Source organism: Scyliorhinus torazame, chromosome 19 (genome assembly GCF_047496885.1).
Source record: "Scyliorhinus torazame isolate Kashiwa2021f chromosome 19, sScyTor2.1, whole genome shotgun sequence".
NCBI lineage: Eukaryota > Metazoa > Chordata > Chondrichthyes > Carcharhiniformes > Scyliorhinidae > Scyliorhinus > Scyliorhinus torazame.
The window spans coordinates 19,055,505-19,077,392 of NC_092725.1; the positions used below are offsets into that span (position 1 = coordinate 19,055,505).

Below are 21,888 nucleotides of genomic sequence, written 5' to 3' on the forward strand. Positions count from 1 at the left end.
TCACATTGAGAACCAAAAAGACGAGGTGTTGGGTGTCTTAAAAAATATTAAGGTAGATAAGTCCCCAAGGCCTGATGGGATCTACCCCAGAATACTGAAGGAGGCTGGAGAGGAAATTGCTGAGGCCTTGACAGAAATCTTTGGATCCTCACTGTCTTCAGGGGATGTCCCGGAGGACTGGAGAATAGCCAATGTTGTTCCTCTGTTTAAGAAGGGTAGCAAGGATAATCCAGGGAACTACAGGCCAGTGAGCCTTACTTCAGTGGTAGGGAAATTACTGGAGAGAATTCTTCGAGACAGGATCGACTCCCATTTAGAAGCAAATGGACGTATTAGTGAGAGGCAGCATGGTTTTGTGAAGGGGAGGTCGTGTCTCACTAACTTGATAGAGTTTTTCGAGGAGGTCACTAAGATGATTGATGCAGGTAGGGCAGTGGATGTTGTCTATACGGACTTCAGTAAGGCCTTTGACAAGGTCCCTCATGGTAGACTAGTACAAAAGGTGACGTCACACGGGATCAGGGGTGAGCTGGCAAGGTGGATACAGAACTGGCTAGGTCATAGAAGGCAGAGAGTAGCAATGGAAGGATGCTTTTCTAATTGGAGGGCTGTGACCAGTGGTGTTCCACAGGGATCAGTGCTGGGACCTTTGCTCTTTGTAGTATATGTAAATGATTTGGAGGAAAATGTAACTGGTCTGATTAGTAAGTTTGCAGACGACACAAAGGTTGGTGGAATTGCGGATAGCGATGAGGACTGTCAGAGGATAAAGCAGGATTTAGATTGTTTGGAGACTTGGGCGGAGAGATGGCAGATGGAGTTTAATCCGGACAAATGTGAGGTAATGCATTTTGGAAGGTCTAATGCAGGTAGGGAATATACAGTGAATGGTAGAACCCTCAAGAGTATTGAAAGTCAAAGAGATCTAGGAGTACATGTCCACAGGTCATTGAAAGGGGCAACACAGGTGGAGAAGGTAGTCAAGCAGGCATACGGCATGCTTACCTTCATTGTCCGGGGCATTGAGTATAAGAATTGGCAAGTCATGTTGCAGCTGTATAGAACCTTAGTTAGGCCACACTTGGAGTATAGTGTTCAATTCTGGTCGCCACACTACCAGAAGGATGTGGAGGCTTTAGAGAGGGTGCAGAAGAGATTTACCAGAATGTTGCCTGGTATGGAGGGCATTAGCTATGAGGAGCGGTTGAATAAACTCGGTTTGTTCTCACTGGAACGAAGGAGGTTAAGGGGAGACCTGATAGAGGTCTACAAAATTATAAGGGGCATAGACAGAGTGGATAGTCAGAGGTTTTTCCCAGGGTAGAGGGGTCAATTACTAGGGGGCATAGGTTTAAGGTGAGAGGGGCAAGTTTTAGAGTAGATGTACGAGGCAAGTTTTTTACACAGAGGGTAGTGGGTGCCTGGAACTCGCTACCGGAGGAGGTGGTGGAAGCAGGGATGATAGTGACATTTAAGGGGCATCTTGACAAATACATGAATAGGATGGGAATAGAGGGATACGGACCCAGGAAGTGTAGAAGATTGTAGTTTAGTCGGGCAGCATGGTCGGCACGGGCTTGGAGGGCCGAAGGGCCTGTTCCTGTGCTGTACATTTCTTTGTTCTTTGTTCTTTGTTATATGCAGACCAGAACTGTGCACTGTTCTCCCAGTGTGGTCTAACCGAGGGATAGCGAGACCAGAACTGTGCACAGTGCTACCAGTGCGGTCTAACTGAGGGATATGGAGACTTGGACAGTGCTCCCAGTGTGGTCTAACCGAGGGATATGGAGACCAGAACTGTGCACATTGCTCCCAGTGTGGTCTAACCGAGGGATATGGAGACCAGAACTGTGCACAATGCTCCCGCTGTTGTATAACTGGGGGATATGGCGACCAGAACTGTGCACAGTGCTCCCAGTGTGGTCTAACAGGGATATGGAGACCAGAACTGTGCACAGTTCTCCCAGTGTGGTCTTACCGAGGGGTATCGAGACCGGAACTCTGCACAGTGCTCCGAGTGTGGTCTAACCGAGGAATATGGAGACCAGAACTGTGCACAGTTCTCCCAGTGTGGTCTTACCGAGGGGTATCGAGACCAGAACTGTGCACAGTGCTCCCAGTGTGGTCCAACCGAGGGATATGGAGACTAGAAATCTGCACAGTTCTCCCAGTGTGGTCTAACTGAGGTATATACAGACCAGAACTGTACACAGTGCTCCCAGTGTGGTCTAACTGAAGGATATAGATACCAGAACTGTTCACAGTGCTCCCAGTGTGGTCTAACCGAAGGATATGGAGACCAGAACCCTGCCCAGTGCTCTCAATGTGGTCTAACCGAGGGATATGGAGACCAGGACTGTGCACAGTGCTCCCAGTGTGGTCTAACCGAGGTATATGGAGAACAGAACTGTGCACAGTGCTCCCAGTATGGTCTAACTGAGGAATATGGAGACCAGAACTCTGCACATTGCTCCCTGTGTGGTCTAACCGAGGGATATGGAGACCAGGACTGTGCACAGTGCTCCCAGTGTGGTCTAACTGAGGAATATGGAGAACAGAACTGTGCACAGTGCTCCCTGTGTGGTCTAACCGAGGGATATGGAGACCAGAACTGGGCACAATGCTCCCGATGTTGTATAACTGGGGGATATGGAGACCAGAATTGTGCACAGTGCTCCCAGACTGGTCTAACTGAGGGAAATGGAGACCAGAACTGTGCACAGTGCTTCCAGCGTGGTCCAACCGAGGGATATGGAGATCAGAACTCTGCACAGTGCTCCCAGCATGGTCTTACTGAGGGATATGGAGACCAGAACTGTGCACAGTTCTCCCAGTGTGGTCTAACCAAGGGATATGGAGACCAGAACTGTGCACAGTGCTCCCAGTGTGGTCTAACTGAGGGAAATGGACACCAGAACTGTGCACAGTGTTCTCAGTGTAGTCTTACCGAGGGATACGGAGACTAGAACTGTGCACAGTGCTCCCAGTGTGGCCTAACCGAGGTATACGGAGACCAGAACTGTGCACAGTGCTACCAGTGTTGTCTAACTGAGGGAATGGAGACCAGATCTGTGCACAGTGCTCCCAGTGTGGTCTAACTGAGGGATATGGAGACGTCAACTCTGCACAGTGCTCCCAGTGTGGTCTAACCGAGGGATACGGAGACCAGAACTGTGCACAGTGCTCCCAGTGTGGTCTAACTTAGGGATATGTAGACCAGAACTGTGCACAGTGCTCCCAGTGTCGTCTAACCGATGGATGTGGAGACCAGAACTGTGCACAGTGCTCCCAGTGTGGTCTAACTGAGGTATATGGAGACCAGAACTATGCACATTGCTCCCGGTGTGGTCTAACTGAGGGATATGGAGACCAGAACTGTGCACAGTGCTCCCAGTGTGGTCTAACCGAGGGATATGGAGACCAGAACTGTGCACATTGCTCCCGGTGTGGTCTAACTGAGGGATATGGAGACCAGAACTGTGCACAGCGCTCAGTGTGGTCTAGCCAAGGGGTATGGAGACCAGAACTGTGCACAGTGCTCCCAGTGTGGTCTAACTGAGAAATGACGGGCTGAAGGTTCTCCTTCTGTTTCAGGTCATTTAGTTTCAGAATTTGCCAACTGGGAGCATGGACGTTCTCTACCTGAGCCTCATAGTGGAGGTTGTACATTTTCTTTGCGTCTGCATGGGTTTCCGCAGGGTTTGTTGAATTGGGCATGATCAATGCGCGGGGTCACAGGGATAATGGGTCTTTCGGAAGGTCGGTGAAGACCCGATGGTGCGACTCGTCTCCGAGGTGTCACGCCCTCTCTCTGTGACTCACCTTATCCCTGTCTCCATGCATCACACTCTTTTTGTCCATGGAGCAGTTGAGAGTTTCTGTGTTGTTCGCACAGACAGGCCCCTATTCAAGGGACAGCTCATCGCTAACTCTGTGTGGAAGGATGTCAGACAGGATGGAGACCGGCGACAGTTCAGTTCCGTGTCCCGGTTAAATACTTAACAGGCTGGAGGAAATGTTTCACAGTGGCCAACGCTCGTCACAGCTCCGATGGCCAAAGGTGGAAACCGTCACACCCACATTGCATCCTGTCCAACGCCCAAGGTTTTACCCCAATCCTGTCCACACCCTGTGTAGTCTAATCTTCAGCTAATGCCCAACCCTGGGGTGGCATCAAATAGCCGATCGATGTCGAGTCTATTTCACCATTCGGCCCATCTAATCAACGCAGTTGGGGTTGGAAGGCAGCGAGGCATCATTGGGGGCTTAGACCCCCCTCCCCCAGGGAAGAGGGAATGGAGAGACTTGTGGGAAACAATACAGAGGGAATGTGAAGGGACAGTGGTCACTTAGTGTTCGGCTACTTGGGATCGGGGAGGCGGGTGTAAGAGAAGGGGTGGTGGGATGTGGGGGAGAGGCAGACGGAGGCTGTATGTTTATTTCAACGCAGTCACAGAAGAGAAAAGATGTGGCCTCCACATTGTGGGTAGTGAGTGAGACACAGAAACTACAAAGGAAACAGTTGCTGGGTGGAGGAGCAGCGGGAGGGCGCACATTACCATAATGCCATCCGTATCCATCGGTTAGACCACACTGGGAGCACTGTGCACTGTTCTGGTCTCCACATCCCTCAGGTCGACCACACTTGGGGCACTGCACATTCCTGATCTCCATGTCCCTCAGTTAGACAACACTGGGAGCACTGTGCACAGTTCTGGTCTCCACCTCCCTCAGTTAGACCACATTGGGCGCACTGTGCACAGTTCTGGTCTCCATATCCCTCGGTTAGACCACACTGGGAGCACTGTGCACAGTTCTGGTATCCATATCCCTCGGTTAGACCACACTGGGAGCACTGTGCACAGTTCTGTTCTCCATATCTCTCGGTTAGACCACACTGGGAGCACTGTGCACAGTTCTGGTCTCCATATCCCTCGGTTAGACCACACTGGGCGCACTGTGCACAGTTCTGGTCTCCATATCCCTCGGTTAGACCACACTGGGAGCACTGGGCACAGTTCTGGTCTCCATATCCCTCGGTTAGACCACACTGGGAGCACTGTGCACAGTTCTGGTCACCACAGCCCTCAGTCAGACCACACTGGGAGCACTGCGCACAGTTGATGTCTCCATATCCCTCAGTTAGACCACACTGCGAGCACTGTGCACAGTTCTGGACTCCATATCCCGCAGTTAGACCACACTGCGAGCATTGTGCACAGTTCTGGTCTCCATATCCCTCAGTTAGACCACACTGGGGGCGCTGTGTACAGTTCTGGTCTCCATATCCCTCGGTTAGACCACACTGGGAGCACTGTGTCCAGTTCTAGTCTCCATATTCCTCAGTTAGACCACACTGGGAGCACTGTGCACCGTTCTGGTCTCCATATCCCTCGGTTAGACCACACTGGGAGCACTGTGCACAGTTCTGGTCTCCATATCCCTCGGTTAGACCACACTGGAGCACTGTGCACAGTTCTGGTCTCCATATCCCTCGGTTAGACCACACTGGGAGCACTGTGCACAGTTCTGGTCTCCATATCCCTCGGTTAGACCACACTGGGCGCACTGTGCACAGCCGTGGTCTCCATATCCCTCGGCTAGCCCACACTGGGAGCACTGTGCACAGTTTTGGTCTCCAAATCCCTCAGTTAGACAACACTGGGAGCACTGTGCACATTTCTGGTCTCCATATCCCTCTGTTAGACCACACTGGGAGCACTGTGCACAGTTCTGGTCTCCATATCCCTCGGTTAGACCACACTGGGCGCACTGTGCACAGTTCTGGTCTCCATATCCCTCGGTTAGACCACACTGGGAGAACTGTGCACAGTTCTGGTCTCCATATCCCTCGGTTAGACCACACTGGGAGCACTGTGCACAGTTCTGGTCTCCATATACCTCAGTTAGACAACACTGGGCGCACTGTGCACAGTTCTGGTCTCCATATCCCTCGGTTAGACCACACTGGGAGCACTGTGCACAGTTCTGGTCTCCACAGCCCTCAGTCAGACCACACTGGGAGCACTGCGCACAGTTGATGTCTCCATATCCCTCAGTTAGACCACACTGCGAGCACTGTGCACAGTTCTGGACTCCATATCCCGCAGTTAGACCACACTGCGAGCATTGTGCACAGTTCTGGTCTCCATATCCCTCAGTTAGACCACACTGGGGGCGCTGTGTACAGTTCTGGTCTCCATATCCCTCGGTTAGACCACACTGGGAGCACTGTGTCCAGTTCTAGTCTCCATATTCCTCAGTTAGACCACACTGGGAGCACTGTGCACCGTTCTGGTCTCCATATCCCTCGGTTAGACCACACTGGGAGCACTGTGCACAGTTCTGGTCTCCATATCCCTCGGTTAGACCACACTGGAGCACTGTGCACAGTTCTGGTCTCCATATCCCTCGGTTAGACCACACTGGGAGCACTGTGCACAGTTCTGGTCTCCATATCCCTCGGTTAGACCACACTGGGCGCACTGTGCACAGCCGTGGTCTCCATATCCCTCGGTTAGCCCACACTGGGAGCACTGTGCACAGTTTTGGTCTCCAAATCCCTCAGTTAGACAACACTGGGAGCACTGTGCACATTTCTGGTCTCCATATCCCTCTGTTAGACCACACTGGGAGCACTGTGCACAGTTCTGGTCTCCATATCCCTCGGTTAGACCACACTGGGCGCACTGTGCACAGTTCTGGTCTCCATATCCCTCGGTTAGACCACACTGGGAGAACTGTGCACAGTTCTGGTCTCCATATCCCTCGTTTAGACCACACTGGGAGCACTGTGCACAGTTCTGGTCTCCATATACCTCAGTTAGACAACACTGGGCGCACTGTGCACAGTTCTGGTCTCTATATCCCTCAGTTAGACCACACTGGGAGCACTGTGCACAATTTTGGTCTCCAAATCCCTCAGTTAGACAACACTGGGAGCACTGTGCACATTTCTGGTCTCCATATCCCTCGGTTAGACCACACTGGGAGCACTGTGCACAGTTCTGGTCTCCATATCCCTCGGTTAGACCACACTGGGCGCACTGTGCACAGTTCTGGTCTCCATATCCCTCGGTTAGACCACACTGGGAGCACTGTGCACAGTTCTGGTCTCCATATCCCTCGGTTAGACCACACTGGGAGCACTGTGCACAGTTCTGGTCTCCATATACCTCAGTTAGACCGCACTGGGAGCACTGTGCACAGTTCTGGTCTCCATTTCCCTCAGTCAGACCACACTGGGAGCACTGTGCACAGTTCTGGTCTCCATATCCCTCAGTTAGACCACACTGGGAGCACTGTGCACAGTTCTGGTCTCCATATCCCTCAGTTAGACCACACTGGGAGCACTGTGCACAGTTCTGGTCTCCACAGCCCTCAGTCAGACCACACTGGGAGCACTGTGCACAGTTCTGGTCTCTATTTCCCTCAGTCAGACCACACTGGGAGCACTGTGCACAGTTCTGGTCTCCATATACCTCAGTTAGACCACACTGGGAGCACTGTGCACAGTTCTCGTCTCCACAGCCCTCAGTCAGACTACACTGGGAGCACTGCGCACAGTTGATGTCTCCATATCCCTCAGTTAGACCACACTGCGAGCATTGTGCACAGTCCTGGTCTCCATATCCCTCAGTTAGACCACACTGGGGGCGCTGTGTACAGTTCTGGTCTCCATATCCCTCGGTTAGACCACACTGCGAGCACTGTGTACAGTTCTAGTCTCCATATCCCTCAGTTCGACCACACTGGGGGCACTGTGCACAGTTCCGGTCTCCATATCCCTCGGTTAGATCACACTGGGAGCACTCTGCACAGTTCTGGTCTCCATATCCCTCGGTTAGACCACACTGGGAGCACTGTGCACAGTTCTGGTCTCCATATCCCTTGGTTAGAATACACTGGGAGCACTGTGTACAGTTCTGATCTCCATATCCCTCAGTTAGACCACACTGGGTGCACTGTGCACAGTTCTGGTCACCATATTTCTCAGTTAGACCACACTGGGAGCACTGTGCACCGTTCTGGTCTCCATATCCCTCGGTTAGACCACACTGGGAGCACTGTGCAGAGTTCTGGTCTCCATATCCCTCGGTTAGACCACACTGGGCGCACTGTGCACAGTTCTGGTCTCCATATCCCTCGGTTAGACCACACTGGGAGCACTGTGCACAGTTCTGGTCTCCATATCCCTCGGTTAGACCACACTGGGAGCACTGTGCACAGTTCTGGTCTCCATATCCCTCGATTAGACCACACTGGGAGCACTGTGCACAGTTCTCGTCTCCATATCCCTCGGTTAGACCACACTGGGAGCACTGTGCACAGTTCTGGTCTCCATATCCCTGAGTTAGACCACACTGGGTGCACTGTGCACAGTTCTGGTGTCCATATCCCTCAGTTAGACCACACTGGGAGCACTGTGCACATTTCTGGTCTCCATATCCCTCGGTTGGACTACAGTGGGAGCACTGTGCACAGTTCTGGTCTCCATATCCCTCAGTTAGACCACACTGGGAGCACTGTGCACAGTTCTGGTCTCCATATCCCTCAGATAGACCACACTGGGAGCACTGTGCACCGTTCTGGTCTCCATATCCCTCTGTTAGACCACACTGGGAGCACTGTGCACAGTTCTGGTCTCCATATCCCTCGGTTAGACCACACTGGAGCACTGTGCACAGTTCTGGTCTCCATATCCCTCGGTTAGACCACACTGGGAGCACTGTGCACAGTTCTGGTCTCCATATCCTTCGGTTAGACCACACTGGGAGCACTGTGCACAGTTCTGGTATACATATCCCTCAGTTAGACCACACTGGGAGCACTGTGCACAGTTCTGGTCTCCATATCCCTTGATTAGACCACACTGGGCGCACTGTGCACAGTTCTGGTCTCCATATCCCTCGGTTAGACCACACTGGGAGCACTGTGCACAGTTCTGGTCTACATATCCCTCGGTTAGACCACACTGGGAGCACTGTGCACAGTTCTGGTCTCTACAGCCCTCAGTCAGACCACACTGGGAGCACTGCGCACAGTTGATGTCTCCATATCCCTCAGTTAGACCACACTGCGAGCACTGTGCACAGTTCTGGACTCCATATCCCGCAGTTAGACCACACTGCGAGCATTGTGCACCGTTCTGGTCTCCATATCCCTCGGTTAGACCACACTGGGAGCACTGTGCACAGTTCTGGTCTCCATATCCCTCGGTTAGACCACACTGGAGCACTGTGCACAGTTCTGGTCTCCATATCCCTCGGTTAGACCACACTGGGAGCACTGTGCACAGTTCTGGTCTCCATATCCCTCGGTTAGACCCCACTGGGCGCACTGTGCACAGACCTGGTCTCCATATCCCTCGGTTAGACCACACTGGGAGCACTGTGCACAGTTCTGGTATCCATATCCCTCGGTTAGACCACACTGGGAGCACTGTGCACAGTTCTGTTCTCCATAGCTCTCGGTTAGACCACACTGGGAGCACTGTGCACAGTTCTGGTCTCCATATCCCTCGGTTAGACCACACTGGGCGCACTGTGCACAGTTCTGGTCTCCATATCCCTCGGTTAGACCACACTGGGAGCACTGTGCACAGTTCTGGTCTCCGTATCCCTCGGTTAGACCACACTGGGAGCACTGTGCAGAGTTCTGGTCTCCATATACATCAGTTAGACAACACAGGGCGCACTGTGCACAGTTCTGGTCTCCACAGCCCTCAGTCAGACTACACTGGGAGCACTGCGCACAGTTGATGTCTCCATATCCCTCAGTTAGACCACACTGCGAGCATTGTGCACAGTCCTGGTCTCCATATCCCTCAGTTAGACCACACTGGGGGCGCTGTGTAGAGATCTGGTCTCCATATCCCTCGGTTAGACCACACTGGGAGCCCTGTGTACAGTTCTAGTCTCCATATCCCTCAGTTAGACCACACTGGGGGCACTGTGCACAGTTCCGGTCTCCATATCCCTCGGGTAGATCACACTGGGAGCACTCTGCACAGTTCTGGTCTCCATATCCCACGGTTAGACCACACTGGGAGCACTGTGCACAGTTCTGGTCTCCATATCCCTCGGTTAGAATACACTGGGAGCACTGTGTACAGTTCTGACCTCCATATCCCTCAGTTAGACCACACTGGGAGCACTGTGCACAGTTCTGGTCTCCATATCCCTCGATTAGACCACACTGGGAGCACTGTGCACAGTTCTCGTCTCCATATCCCTCAGTTAGACCACACTGGGGGCACTGTGCACAGTTCCGGTCTCCATATCCCTCGGGTAGATCACACTGGGAGCACTCTGCACAGTTCTGGTCTCCATATCCCACGGTTAGACCACACTGGGAGCACTGTGCACAGTTCTGGTTTCCATATCCCTCGGTTAGAATACACTGGGAGCACTGTGTACAGTTCTGACCTCCATATCCCTCAGTTAGACCACACTGGGAGCACTGTGCACAGTTCTGGTCACCATATTCCTCAGTTAGACCACACTGGGAGCACTGTGCACCGTTCTGGTCTCCATATCCCTCGGTTAGACCACACTGGCAGCACTGTGCACAGTTCTGGTCTCCATATCCCTCGGTTAGACCACACTGGAGCACTGTGCACAGTTCTGGTCTCCATATCCCTCGGTTAGACCACACTGGGAGCACTGTGCGCAGTTCTGGTCTCCATATTCCTTGGTTAGACCACACTGGGCGCACTGTGCACAGTTCTGGTCTCCATATCCCTCGGTTAGACAACACCGGGAGCACTGTGCACATTTCTGGTCTCCATATCCCTCGGTTAGACCACACTGGGAGCACTGTGCACATTTCTGGTCTCCATATCCCTCGGTTAGACCACACTGGGAGCACTGTGCACAGTTCTGTTCTCCATATCTCTCGGTTAGACCACACTGGGAGCACTGTGCAGAGTTCTGGTCTCCATATCCCTCGGTTAGACCACACTGGGCGCACTGTGCACAGTTCTGGTCTCCATATCCCTCAGTTAGACCACACTGGGAGCACTGTGCACAGTTCTGGTCTCCATGTCCCTCAGTTAGACCACACTGGGAGCACTGTGCACAGTTCTGGTCTCCATATCCCTTGGTTGGACTACAGTGGGAGCACTGTGCACAGTTTTGGTCTCCATATCCCTCAGTTAGACCACACTGGGAGCACTGTGCACAGTTCTGGTCTCCATATCCCTCGGTTAGACCACACTGGGAGCACTGTGCACAGTTCTGGTCTCCATATCCCTCAGTTCGACCACACTGGGAGCACTCTGCACAGTTCTGGTCTCCATATCCCTCAGTTAGACCACACTGGGAGCACTGTGCACAGTTCTGGTCTCCATATCCCTCGGTTAGACCACACTGGGAGCACTGTGCACAGTTCTGGTCTCCATATCCCTCAGTTAGACCACACTGGTAGCACTGTGCACAGTTCTGGTCTCCATATCCCTCAGTTAGACCACACTGGGAGCACTGTGCACAGTTCTGGTCTCTATATACCTCGGTTAGACGACACTGGAAGCACTGTGCACAGTTCTGGTTTCCATATCCCTCAGTTAGACCACACTGGGAGCACTGTGCACAGTTCTGGTCTCCATATCCCTCGGTTAGACCACACTGGGAGCATTGTGTACAGTTCTGGTCTCCATATCCCTCAGTTAGACCACACTGGGAGCACTGTGCACAGTTCTGGTCTCCATATCCCTCATTTAGACCACACTGGGAGCACTGTGCACAGTTCTGGTCTCCATATCCCTCGGTTAGACCACACTGCGAGCACTCTGCACAGTTCTGGTCTCTATATCCGTCGGTTAGACCACACTGCGAGCACTCTGCACAGCTCTGGTCTCCATATCCCTCAGTTAGACCACACTGGGAGCACTGTGCACAGTTCTGGTCTCCATATCCCTCGGTTAGACCACACTGGGAGCACTGTGCACAGTTCTGGTCTCCATATCCCTCGGTTCGACCACACTGGGAGCACTGTGCACAGTTCTGGTCTCCATATCCCTCGGTTAGACCACACTGGGCTCACTGTGCACAGTTCTGGTCTCCATATCCCTCGGTTAGACCACACTGGGAGCACTGTGCACAGTTCTGCTCGCCATATCCCTCGGTTAGACCACACCGGGAGCACTGTGCACAGTTCTGGTCTCCATATCCCTCGGTTAGACCACTCTGGGAGCACTGTGCACAGTTCTGGTCTCCATATCCCTCGGTTCGACCACACTTGGAGCACTGTGCAGAGTTCTGGTCTCCATATCCCTCGGTTAGACCACACCGGGGGCACTGTGCACAGTTCTGGTCTCCATATCCCTCGGTTAGACCACACCGGGAGCACTGTGCTGGTTGCAGCGGCAGAGAGATTGGAGGGAGGGAGTGGCGTGGGGTGACTGCCGGTTTCCGGATCGGACACTGGCCCTCCTGGCTGCGGGGTGGGGGGGCTGCCCTCGCAGGACCGTGAGGTGGGGACGGAACAGACCGGGCAGACGGCGAGTCCCCCAACAGGACAGAGGCAGTGCCCACATAGAGACCGCCATTATGGCGGTCAACTTGCTGGCCACCCACCTCAGCCTCTGTGTGCACGCTGTGACCACGGCCGTGTGGATTGCTCCCCTCCCCCACGACCACACCACGTACCCGGGCACACCCCGGGGCCACACCGACAGCAGCCCCCAGTGACGGCAGTGCAGTCCAATGGTGCCCCGGCACAGGGAGGGCACCAGGATCACGGGCACCGACGGGGTCGAATACCAACGGTGTAGGGGTGGGTGGGGGACATGCCTGAGTGGGCCCGCGGTGTCTACCGGGACAACAATGTAGCTCATGGCATCTGGATGGGCACAGGTGTATTCGCCAGATAACATGTTTGTCTTTCACCCCCTGCGGGCAATAATGGCTCTTGGTCATCAACCTGTGATGCTTGGACCCCCCTCCCCCAGGGAAGATAGGGTGAAGGGACCTGGGGGGGGGGGAATGGAAAGGGTTTAGAAGGGACATATGTTGGTCCCAGACCGGACCCCAACAGTGGCTAGGATACTCCACAGGAACCCCAAAATGTTATTTTAATTTTGTCAGACTGTGAGGAGAGGATTCCTTGCTCCAGGAGAGATTTCACAAACAAATGGGGATGTGGTCGATTGAAACAAACATTATTACCAACATAGTATTAAAATACCTATACCATCACATTGAAAATAACTTACTATTACCCTTTAAACAATACTGCCCAATACAATGAATACAATACCCTGAACTGCTATCTTTATTCCCACTACATCAGCAAGAAATAAACCACCTCAGCTCTAAATCTGCTGTAACAACCATTGACACTCAGGAATACTTACTTTACAGAGCTGTTTCTTTGAGAAAGAGCGATCTCTTGACGGTGCTTTGAGATATGATCTGACCCATGTCAGACCCATGCAGAAACTCTGGCTGCATCTCTCCAGAAGGTTTTTCGCAGCTTGTTTCAGCTCCCCATTGTTCTCAGAAAAGTTACACTGCTTTAAAGACTGTGGGTGGGTTTCTCCGACACCACGCCGGGTCCGAGAATCCGCGGGGCCCGGCGTAAATCCCGCTCCGACACCGGCTGCCGTATTCTACAGCGCAGGTTTTCAGGCGGGGGCGGGGATCACGCAGCGTCGGTCGGGGGCCATTGGCAGCGGCCCCCTTGGTAATTCTCCGGGCCCCGATGGGCCGAACGGCCATCGGTTTCTGGCCTGTCCCGCCGGCGTGAAATGGACATGGTCCCACACGACGGGACCTAGCTGGTAGGCCAGCTGGTGCGGTCCTCGGGGAGGGGAGGGGGGCGCGGTGGGGATCAACGGTGGCCTGGCCCACGATCGGGGCCCACCAATCTGCGGGCGGGCTTCTTCCTTCCACGTCGGCCTCTGTAGAGCTAGAGCTCCACCATGGCTGGCGTGAAGAAGACACCCCCCTGCGCATGTGTCAGAATACGCCAGCCGGTTTGCGCATGCGCTGGCCTCTCCCCCGGAAGTGCGGAGGATTCTGCAACTTCCGGTTGTCCCGACGCTGGAGTGTTTCGCGCCATTGTTTTGGCCCGGCGTCGAGCCATTGGGGGAATAGGGAGAATCCCGCCCTGTTAATCTATTTTAACTGAAGTGCAGGGAGAGCAACACTATTTGACCTGGACTCTCAACTTCATTCAAAAACTCCACCTACCTGATTTCTCCAGCATTCCTGATGCATTGGTTCCACCCAGTAATGACATCACCCTACCAAACTGAAATCTAATGAACTCCACAGGGACTCCCCTTCATCCCAACCATCTACATCAGCTCAAACTTTTTACCATGCTCTAATTGCACTCCTGGCTCATAAAACACCCTTGCCATTCAAACTAGGGTTTCTTTATGAAACATGACTGCAGCAGTCACACACACATTAACACCGGTGTTTAACCCTTACTGCACCAAATACCTACAGTGATATATTGAAAATTCCACATTAATCCCAGACAGATTTCTTTGTGTCCCTTCAGCCAAGGTCAATCTGCCATCTTAACCCAGTCCGGCCAACGCGTGACTCCATGCTCCGCAGCGACCCGATTGGTTGCAAGCCGCCCTGGCCTCCCCCTCAGATTGTCAGGGAGGTGGAAGGTGAGGTTATCGGGAGTGGGAGGAGCACATGGACATCTGGTGACTCCAATGTAAACAGTGTGAAGAGCCGAAGCCCCAGGCTGGTCCAGTGCCAGCCGTCTCCAACACCCCCCAACCACTCCCCACCACCCCCACCCCCCCCCCCACCTCAGCCATGTCTTGCAGAGGGACTGGCCCCCGGACCATTCAGAGAGACTCAGATCAGCCAATGATCTCATTGAACGGTGGGACAGGCTAGAGGGGCTGAATGGCTCCCCCAGCTCCTATGTTCATATAACCCTTGACCCCCCCCCAGACCCTGTTGCGTGACGGGGCAAACACTGGACATTAACCCTCTCAATGCCCTCTGCCAGCCAGGATGCAGAATTATGGAACCAGGTGACACAGGTTTGACATCATTGACAAAAGAGGCGCCATTGGCTAAATGGTCTGTTGTATGATTCTTATATGAAACAGCAAAACATTCTTGCAATGCCTTTCCAGTTCAATCATTATTCAGACTTATCCCTCCATTTATTAATGAGAAACCGATTTGATTCCAGTTAATGTCGAACACGTCCATTCGACCTGTCCAAGGTGGAGCCTACCCGCGTCGTGTGTGTGTGATTATTAACCACAGCAGGCTCGACGTGTTGATATAAAGGGCTCCTGTGCCCCAGCTATCTCACTGTGACCGGGAGGAGATCAGTGGAGAACGATGAAAGGACTGTTTTTGCTGCTGGGGTTCCTGGTGCTGATACAGCCCAGAGCCGGCCAGGGATACATTGCGAATGTGAACAGGCAAGGTGAGTATATCTCGAAGTACACCATGTCGAAAAATTCACATGGGCATCAGGTTGTGCCAAGATGGGGCCAGATCTCAGTGTGTGTGTGTGCGCGTGTGTGTGTGCATGTGCGTGTGTGTGTGCATGTGCATGAGGAACTACAGAAAGCTCTCTTGATTCCTGTATTGAGCATATGTGCTCGCTGTCCTGGTCCCCATATCCCTCGGTTAGAACCCACCTGGACCAATGTGTACTGTCCTGGCTTCAATATCATTGCTTTTCACCACACTGGGAGCACTGTGTACAGTTCTGGTCTCCATGTCCCTCAGTTAGACCACACTGGGGGGCACTGTGTACAGTTCTGGTCTCCATATCCCTCAGTTAGACCACACTGGGAGTACAGTGTACAGTTCTGGTCTCCATATCCCTCAGGTAGACAAAACTGGGAGCACTGTGTACAGTTCTGGTCTCCAGAATCCTCAGTTAGACCACAGTGGGAGCACTGTGCACCGTTCTGGTCTCCGTATCCCTCAGTTAGATCACACTGGAAGCACTGTGCACAGTTCTGGTCTCCATATCCCTCGCTGACACCACACTGGGAGCACTGTGCACAGTTCAGGTGTCCGTCTCCCTAGGTAAGACCACACTGGGAGCACTGTGCACAGTTCTGGTCTCCATATCCTCAGTTAGACCACACTGGGAGCACTGTGCACAGTTCTGGTCTCCATATCCTCAGTTAGACCACACTGGGAGCACTGTGCACAGTTCTGGTCTCCATATCCTCAGTTAGTCCACACTGGGAGCACTGTGCACAGTTCTGGTCTCCATATCCCTCAGTTAGACAACACTGGGGGGCACGGTGTACAGTTCTGGTCTCCATATCCCTCAGTTAGACAAAACTGGGAGCACTGTGTACAGTTCTGGTCTCCAGAAACCTCAGTTAGGTTAGAATTGGGGCATCGCCCTGATCACAGTTGGGAGCTCTGGTTTCTGAAAGGATTATCAATTAACTCTTCCATTCTGCTTCACAGTTGCCCCCTGCGATTTAACTAAACGAACATGCCGACCTACACAATGTAAACCAAGGGAGATCAGTTTTACCGAGCTCTGTCCTTTGGATTACCTGTGCTGCGGACGTTCTAGAGCTCCCTACATATTGTGACCTTTTTCTGAAGTGCTGCGAGTTGAGACACGTATCCAGAAATTATGTGACCCACTGCGATATCCAGCAATTACTCTGCATGACGCTAACTGTGATTTCTGTAATTCTGTAATTCAGCTGCACTGTGTTGGCCCAATAACCCCTGACCCTCGGGTTTCTGAATCATGTGAATAAAACTGGCTTCATTATTCAGCCCCTCTTGTCCGTTTCTGATTTCTCACTCGGTTCGGGATATTAGTCTATCAACGGTAATGGAGTTAGAGAGAGAGAGAGGGGAGAGTAAGAGAATGGGCTGAGTTAGAGGCATTAGGCAGCGAGAGAGAGGGTGAGTGTTACAAAGAACAAAGAAATGTACAGCACAGGAACAGACCCTTCGGCCCTCCAAGCCCGTGCCGACCATGTTGCCCGTCTAAATTAAAATCTTCGACACTTCCTGGGTCCGTATCCCTCTATTCCCATCCTATTCATGTATTTGTCAAGATGCCCCTTAAATTTTAGATAGAGAGAAGGGAGAACTAAAGAGAGGTGGAGAGACAGAGAGAAAAGGAGAGATAGAGAAAAGGGGAGAGATAGAAAGAGGGATATAGCTAGGAAGAGATGGACTGTTAGAGTGAGCGACAATTAGAGAGGGGGGCAGTTGCCCAGAGGGAGACGGTTAGACAGATGGAGAGAGGGTGAGTTAGAGAGAGTAAGTGAGTCAAATAGAGGGGGTGTTAGAGAGAGGGGGAGAGGCAGATTGTTAGAGAGAGAGGGGGGGGGGTTTCGAGAGAGGGTGGGTGTTAGAGAGAGGGGAGAGTTAGAGAGAGGAGGGAAAATCAGAGAGAGGGGTAGGGTTAGAGAGAGGGGGAGTGTTAGACAGATGGGGAGTGTTAGAGAGAGGCTGAGTGTTAGAGCGAGAGGGGGAGTGTTAGAGAGAGGGGGAGTGTTAGGGAGATGGGGAGTGTTAGGGAGATGGGGATTGTAGAGAGAGAGGGAGTGTTCAAGAGATGGGGAGTGTAGAGCGAGAGAGAGTGTTCGAGAGAAGAGGTACAGCTAGAGAGAGGAGGGGGTGTTAGACATTGGGGAGGGATAGAGGAGAGACAGAGGGAGAGGAGAGACAGAGAGGGGGCCAGTCAGAGAGAGGGGGAGTATTAGAGACAGGGAGTGTTAGAGAGAGTAGGGATAGTCAGAGAGAGGGTGTGGGTTAAAGAGAGGGGAGTGTTAGAAAGATGGGGCGAGTTAGAGAGAGGAGGAGTGTCAGAGAGAGGGGGAGTGTAGAGAGAGGGAAGTGTGAGGGAGATGGGAAGTGTTAGAGAGAGGAGGGAAAGCCAGAGAGAGGGGGAGGGTTCAAGAGAGGGGGAGGGTTAGAGAGATAGAACATAGAACATAGAACAATACAGCGCAGTACAGGCCCTTCGGCCCACGATGTTGCACCGAAACAAAAGCCATCTAATCTACACTATGCCATTATCATCCATATGTTTATCCAATAAACTTTTAAATGCCCTCAATGTTGGCGAGTTCACTACTGTAGCAGGTAGGGCATTCCACGGCCTCACTACTCTTTGCGTAAAGAACCTACCTCTGACCTCTGTCCTATATCTATTACCCCTCAGTTTAAAGTTATGTCCCCTCGTGCCAGCCATATCCATCCGCGGGAGAAGGCTCTCACTGTCCACCCTATCCAACCCCCTGATCATTTTGTATGCCTCTATTAAGTCTCCTCTTAACCTTCTTCTCTCCAACGAAAACAACCTCAAGTCCGTCAGCCTTTCCTCATAAGATTTTCCCTCCATACCAGGCAACATCCTGGTAAATCTCCTCTGCACCCGCTCCAAAGCCCCAACGTCCTTCCTATAATGCGGTGACCAGAACTGTACGCAATACTCCAAATGCGGCCGGACCAGAGTTCTGTACAGCTGCAACATGACCTCCCGACTCCGGAACTCAATCCCTCTACCAATAATGTTAGATGGGGAGTGTTAGAGAGAGGGGGAGTGTTAGAAAGAGGGGGAGTGTTAGGGAGAGGGGGAGTGTAGAGAGAGGGGGAGTGTTAGGGAGATGGGGAGTGTTAGAGAGGTGGGGAGTGTTAGGGAGATGGGGAGTGTTAGAGAGAGAGGGAGTGTTAGAGAGAGAGGGAGTGTTAGAGAGATGTGGAGTGTAGAGAGAGGGGGAGTTTTAGAGAGAAAAGGGACAGTTAGAGAGAGGGGAAGTGTTAGAGAGTGGGGAGTGATAGAGGAGAGACAGAGAGAGGGGACAGTCAGAGAGAGGGGTAGTATTAGAGATGGGTAGTGTTAGAGAGAGGAGGGATAGTCAGAGCGAGGGGGGGAGATTGGCAGCTAAACCTTCCAGGATTTAGATGTTTCAGGAGGGATAGAGAGGGCTATGAAGGGGTGGGGGGGTTGCACTACTGGTTAAGGAGAATTTCACAGCTATACTGCGGGAGTATACCTCAGAGGGCCCATGCATCAAGGCAATATGTGTAGAGTTCAGGGAAGGAAGGGTGCAGACACAATGTTGGGGTTTACCAGAGGCCTCCCAACAGCCGGCGGGAGATAGAGGAGCAGATATGTCGATGAATTTTAGAAAGGTGTAAAAGCAACAGGGTTGTTGTGGTGGGGTGGTTTTAACTTCTCCTATATTGACTGGGACTCACAGGTGCTCGGGGTGTGGATGGGGCAGAGTTTGGAAGGAGCATCCAGGAGAGCTTCTTCAAACAATATGTGGATAGTCCAACTAGGGAAGGGGAGCATTTCGGGAACAGTGATCACAATTCAGTAAGTTTTAAGTTTTATTGGATAAAGGTAAGAGTAGCCCTCAGGTAACGGTGCTAAATTGGGGAAGGCTAATTACAACAGTATTAGGCCGGAACTGAATAATCTAGATTGGGGGCAGATGTTTGAGGGTAAATCAACATCTGGCATGTGGGAGGCTTTGAAATGTCAGTTGATAGGAATTCAGGACTGGCATATTCCTGTGTGGAAGATGGATAAGTACGGCAAGTTTCAGGAATCTTGGATAACGGGGGGTATTGTGAGCCCAGTCCAAAAGGAAGCATTTGTAAGGGCGAGAAGGCTGGGAAACGTGAAGCTCGCGAGGAATATAAGGAAAGTACGAAGGAGCTTAAGGAAGGGGTCAGGAGGGCTAAAAAAGGTCACGAAAAGTCATTGGCAAACATTATTAGGGAAAGTCGCAAGGCTTTTTATTCGTACATAAAGAGCGAGAGGGTAGCCAGGGTTGGCCCACTCAAGGACAGAGGAGGGAATCTTTGTGTGGAGCCAGAGGACATGGGCACGGATCTAAATAAGTACTTTGCATCAGTATTCACCTGCCAGGGAGAGTGGGAGTGTGTTCCATCTCTGCAGGTCCTTTTGAACTTCCTCCGTCAGCTTGGTCAGGTTCCACTTGTGGATTTGTGTCCAGTCATGGGCAATTTGGATCCCCAAGTAGTGGAATTTGAGTCGGGCCTGTATAAACGGCAGCCCCTCCAGCTCTGCCCCTCCCCCTCCAGCTCTGCCCCTCCCCTCTCCAGCTCTGCCCCTCCCCTCTCCAGCTCTGCCCCTCCCCTCTCCAGCTCTGTCCCTCCCCCCTCCAGCTCTGTCCCTGCGCCCTCCAGCTCTGCCCCTCCCCCTCCAGCTCTGCCCCTCCCCCTCCAGCTCTGCCCCTCCCCCTCCAGCTCTGCCCCTCCCCCTCCAGCTCTGCCCCTCCCTCTCCAGCTCTGCCCCTCCCCTCTCCAGCTCTGCCCCTCCCCCTCCAGCTCTCCCCCTCTGTCCCTCCCCCTCTGTCCCTCCCCCACCTCCTCCAGCTCTGCCCCTACCCCTACCTCTCTGCCCCTCCCCGTCTAGCTCTGCCCCTCCCCCTCCAGCTCTGCCCTCCCCCTCCAGCTCTGCCCCTTCCCCCTCTGCCCCTCCCCGTCTAGCTCTGCCCCTCCCCCTCCAGCTCTGCCCCTCCCCGTCCAGCTCTGCCCCTCCCCCTCCAGCTCTGCCCTCCCCTCCCCTCCCCCTCCAGCTCTGCCCTCCCCTCCCCCTCCAGCTCTGCCCTCCCCCTCCAGCTCTGCCCCTCCCCAGCTCTGCCCCACCCCTTCCAGCTCTGCCCTTCCCCCTCCAGCTCTGCCCCTCCCCCTAGCTCTTCCCCTCCCCCTACAGCTCTGCCCCTCCCCCTAGCTCTTCCCCTCCCCCTACAGCTCTGCCCCTCCTCCTACATCTCTGCCTCCCCATCCCCCTCTGCCCCTCCCCCTCTGCCCCTCCAGCTCCAGCTCTGACCCTCCCCCTCCCACTCCACCCCTTCCCTTCCAGCTCTGTCCCATACCTTCCAACTCTGCCCCTCCCCTTCCAGCTCTGGCACTCCCCCTCCAGCCCTGCACCTCCCCTATCCTGCTCTGCCCCTCCCCTTCCAGTTCTGCCCCTCTCAATTCCTTTTCTGCCCCTCCCCCTTCAAGCACTGCCCCTCCCCCTTCCAGCTCTGCCCCTCCCCCTCCAGCTCTGCCCCTCCCCCTCCAGCTCTGCCCCACCCCACTCCAGCTCTGCCCCTGCCCTTTCCAGTTCTGCACCTCCCCCTTCCTGCTCTGCCCCTCCCCCTTCAAGCTCTGGCCCTCCCCATCCAGCTCTGCCCCTCCCCCTTCCAGCTCTGCCCCTCCCCCTTCCAGCTCTGCCCCTCCCCTCCAACTCTGCCCCTCCCACTCCAGCTCTGCCCCACCCCCTACACCTGGGGCTCTCCCCTTCCCCCTTCAGCCCCTCCCCCTCCCCCTCTGCCCCTCCCCCTCTGCCCCTCCAGCTCCAGCTCCGACCCTCCCCCTCCCACTCCACCCCTCCCCTTCCAGCTCTGTCCCTCACCTTCCAACTATGCCCCTCCCCTTCCAGCTCTGCCCCTCCCCCTACAGATCTGCCCCTCCTCTACAGCTCTGCCCACCCCCCTCCAGCTCTGCCCCTCCCCCTACAGCACTGCTCCTCCCCCTTCCAGCTCTGCCCCTCCCCCTCCAGTTCCACCCCTCCCTTCCAGCTCTGCCCATCCCCCTCCAGCTCTGCCTCTCCTCCAACAGCTCTGGCCCTCCCCCTCCAGCTCTGTACCTCCCCTCTCCAGCTCTGGCCCTCCCCCTTCCAGTTCTGCTCCTCTCAATTCCTTTTCTGCCCCTCCCCCTCCTGCTCCAGCTCTGCCCCACCCCGCTCCAGCTCTGCCCCACCCCACTCCAGCTCTGCCCCTGCCCTTTCCAGTTCTGCACCTCCCCCTTCCTGCTCTGCCCCTCCCCCTTCAAGCTCTGGCCCTCCCCATCCAGCTCTGCCCCTCCCCTTCCAGCTCTGCCCCTCCCCTTCCAGCTCTGCCCCTCCCCCTTCCAGCTCTGCCCCTCCCCTCCAACT

At 53.7% G+C, this 21,888-nt stretch overlaps 1 long non-coding RNA gene across 1 annotated transcript; it reads left to right on the forward strand.

Moving 5' to 3' along the window:
- The first annotated feature begins 15,175 nt into the window (after positions 1–15,175).
- Positions 15,176–16,747, forward strand: LOC140395868 (uncharacterized). Its single transcript, XR_011936345.1, has 2 exons — positions 15,176–15,414; positions 16,425–16,747. It is a non-coding gene; the product is annotated as an uncharacterized lncRNA (long non-coding RNA).
- The last annotated feature ends 5,141 nt before the right edge of the window (positions 16,748–21,888 follow it).